Raw genomic sequence first — 4,289 nt, 5'->3', positions numbered from 1 at the left:
ACTAAAGTTGTGTGTTTCTTCTGATCCTCATGTCACAGTTATCCATTTGTTTGGGTGTATATGTTTAGCCTGTATGGTTAGGATGGTGTGTGTAAGTTTCATTCATAATACCATTTCCTAGAATCTTTATTACTTCAGTGGGTGCAAGGGTGACAGTGACGTAGAGAGGATATCAGTTGACTCGTAATCCAGACATCAAGGCTAACGTTGTGGGGATGTGGTTTCAAATTATAAGAATTTAAGAACTAGGAGCAGGAGTAGGCTATCTGGCCCTTTGAGTCTGTTCCACCATTCAATAAAATCATGGCTGATCTTTTTGTGGCCTCAGCTCCGCTTACCCACCCTCTTATCAGCCTTAATTCCTTTACTGTTCAAAAAAAAATCTATCCTCATATTAAAAACATTTGAGGAACCTTTAACCATTTCACCTGCAGGGAATTCCACAGATGTATCACCCTCTGGGTGAAGAAGTTCCTTCTCAATTCAGTCCTAAAATCTGTTCCCCCTAATTTTGAAGCTATGCCCTCTTGCCCTAGTTTCACCTGCCAACAGAAATATCCTCTTGGACTTCTATCTTATCTATTCCCTTCATAATTTTATATGTTTCTATAAGAACCCCCCCATTCTAAATTCCAATGAATATAATCCCAGTCTACTCACTCAGTCTCTCCTCGTAGGCCAATCCCATCAACTCCAGAATCAAACTAGTGAACATCCTCTACCTCTTCTAGTGTCAGTACATCCTTTGAGGAGAAAGTGAGGTCTGCAGATGCTGGAGATCAAAGTTGAAACTTTATTGCTGGAACAGCACAGCAGGTCAGACAGCATCCAGGGAACAGGAGATTCGACGTTTCGGGCACAGGCCCTTCTTCAGGAATGAGCAGAGAGTGTTCAGCAGGAGAAGATAAAAGGTAGGGAGGAGGGACTTGGAGGAGGGGCGTTGGAAATGTGATAGGTGGAAAGAGGTCAAGGTGAGGGTGATAGGTCGGAGTAGGATGGAGGCGGAGAGGTCAAGAAGAAGACTGCAGGTCAGGAAGGCGGTGCCGGGCTGGAGGGATTCGGCTGAGACAAGGTGGGGGGAGGGGGGATGAAGAAACTGGTGAAGTCCAAGTTCATCCCCTGTGGTTGGAGGGTTCCCAGTCGGAAGATAAGACGCTCCTCCTCCGACCGTCGCGTTGTTGTGGTTTGGCGGTGGTTTGTCACCGCCAAACCACAATAACGCGACGGTCGGAGGAGGAGCGTCTTATCTTCCGACTGGGAACCCTCCAACCACAGGGAATGAACTTGGACTTCACCAGTTTCTTCATCCCCCCTCCCCCCACCTTGTCTCAGCCGAATCCCTCCAGCCCGGCACCGCCTTCCTGACCTGCAGTCTTCTTCTTGACCTCTCCGCCTCCATCCTACTCCGACCTATCACCCTCACCTTGACCTCTTTCCACCTATCACATTTCCAACGCCCCTCCTCCAAGTCCCTCCTCCCTACCTTTTATCTTCTCCTGCTGAACACTCTCTGCTCATTCCTGAAGAAGGGCCTGTGCCCGAAACGTCGAATCTCCTGTTCCCTGGATGCTGCCTGACCTGCTGTGCTGTTCCAGCAATAAAGTTTCAACTCAGTACATCCTTTCTCAGGTAAGGAGGACAAAACTACATGCAGTCCTCCAGATGTGGCCTCACCAGCACCCTGTACAGTTGCAATATAACCTCTGTACTTCCTCCCCTCAGCAATGAAGGACAAATTTGGTGGATTTTAAATTCAGTTGTTAAAACCTGGAATTAAATGCTTGTTGAATGGTGCCCATTGAACTATTATTGAATGTTGTAAAAACGTAGTGACCTAGCAACCCAAGATAGATAAGGGCAACAAAAACAGAAGTTGCTGGAAAAGCTGAGCAGGTCTGGCAGCATCTGCGAAGCGAAATCAAAGTTAACATTTCTGGTCCGGTGACCTTTCCTCAGAACCTGAACCAGAAACGTGAACTGATTTCTCTTCACAGATGCTGGCAGACCTGATGAGCTTTTCCAGCAACTTCTATTTTTGTTTCTGATGTCTAGCATTCACACTTCTTTCTGTTTCTACAGATAAGAGCAATTTAATTGGCAATAAATTAACCAGTTAAGTGCTTGCCATTAAGGAGTAAAGGCAACTACTGACATTTGTTACCCATTCCCTAATTGTCCTTTTAGACATAATCCACTTCAAATACCGTAGCACATCTGGGAAGGGGAGAGTTACCAGGACATTTTGTTTCAGGAGGTAGTCACACCTGATAGATTAAGTAATTCAAAATCAGTCAGTGATCAAGGATAGTAGAGTGTCACTGCAAGTGAGGCAGGTAGGGGGATCCTGAGTTCAGGAACATACGACCCTCCACTCTTCACCTTGTCCAACAGGGATGAGATTCTTGCTCCCTGTGTGGATGGGGGAAAAGGGTTGAGGGGAGGATGAGCCAGCTGACTATGGTACCAGGTTTCAGAAGGCCATTTGAGAGGGGGAAGCAAAAAGACAAGTGGTAGTTAGAGAGGATTCTGTATTTTGGGGGATAGATAGTATCCTTTGCAAGCTGGATTGGGAGTTCCGCATGGTATGTTTCCTGCCTAGTACCAGGGTACAGGACAGGATTGTAAGGATATTGGAGCGGGAGGGGGAGGATCCAGTTGCTATGGCCCACATTGGGACAAACAACATAGGCAAGGCTGGGAAGGAGGACCAAGCACTAGGAACAAAATTAAGGAACAAGTGTTATAATCTCCAGATTACTGCCTGAGCCATATGAAACTTGGCTTAGGGATAAGAAAATTAGGGAAGTAAACATGTGGCTAAGGGAGTGGTGTGGGAAAGAGGGGTTCCATTTCATGAAGCATTGGCATCAGTTTTGGAAAAGGAGGGATCTGTACCAATGGGACAGTCTCCACCTGGACCAATCTGGAATTGGTGTTCTAGCGAAAAAAAAAAGAGTATTGACTAGGACTTTAACTAGTGAGTCGGGGTGGGGGGGAGGTGGGGGAGGTGGGGGAGGTAGGGGAGGGAAAGGAAGTATGGTGATAAATATAAAGGTAAGCAGTAGCTTTGCGTGTGTAAAGGAGGGTTTAACTACAAGGCAGACTATGAAAGAAGCAAAAAAGGAAGCATAATTTAGGAGATATTAGTGGAGATGTTGGAAATCATGAGGGTATGAAAATAGCATAAGGGCACTTTACCTGAATGCTTGTCACATGCGTAACAAGGTCGATGAGTTAATGGCACAAATCATCATGAATTAGACGCAGTCTGGGTTCACAGAGGTCAGGTCACGCGTAACTAATCTTTTGAAATTCTATGAAGACATTATGAGCATGGTGGACAACAGGGACCCTCAGTAGATGTGGTGTGCCTACATTTCCAAAAGGCTTTGAGAAGGTGCCGCATAAGAGGCTGCTGCATAAGATAAAAATGCATATTGTTACGTGTAAAATATTAGCATGGATAGAGGATTATTTGACTAACAGGAAGCAAAGAGTGGGGATAAATGAGTGCTATTCTGGCTGGTGCACCTCAGGGACGAGTATTAGGACCACAATTATTCATAATTTATATAGATAATTTGGAGTTGGGGACAACATGTAGTGTCAAAGTTTGCAGATGACACTAAGACTCTAGTTCAGTAAACATTTTTAAAGCTAAAATAGATATTTTAATTGCAAAATAAAGGAATTAAGGGTTATAGTGAGAGGGTGGGTAAGTGGAGCGGAGGCCACAAAAAGGTCAGCCATGATCTTATTGAATGGCAGAGCAGGCTCAAAGGGCCAGAAGGCCTATTCCTGCCCCTAGTTCTTATGTTCTTATATTTCAGAAGGCAATTAAGAGTTAACAACATTGCTGATCATCTCGAATCATGTTTGTTTACAAAATTTGTGGGGCTACAATCTCTTTTTCCAGTTTATTCAATTTTGCAGCCACGTTGCCACTGGTGTAGAGACATAGGTCTGATCAACCAAGGAGGGCAGATTTCCTCCCTTAAAAGAACATTAATAAACCACATGTTCTTTATGACAATCAATGGTAGTTACATAGTCATCATACTGAAGTTAAGTTTCAATTCCAGATTTTATTAATTGATTTCAAATTTCACCAAATTTTGTTGTGGAATCTTATCCAAAGTCCACAGAACATTATTAGATAAGGATTCCATGTCTCATGACATGTCTCAGTCTCATGACTCCCTAAAAAGCCTGTCCACCATCAACAAGTCACAAGTCAGGAGTGTGATGGAATACTTCTCACTTGCCTAGATGGGTGCAGCTCCAACAAC

Source organism: Chiloscyllium plagiosum, unplaced genomic scaffold, assembly GCF_037043375.1.
Source record: "Chiloscyllium plagiosum isolate Xiang-an unplaced genomic scaffold, Cpla_swu_hap1 HiC_scaffold_13, whole genome shotgun sequence".
NCBI classification, from domain to species: Eukaryota; Metazoa; Chordata; class Chondrichthyes; order Orectolobiformes; family Hemiscylliidae; genus Chiloscyllium; species Chiloscyllium plagiosum.
Note: the sequence above shows the minus strand (reverse complement) of the source record.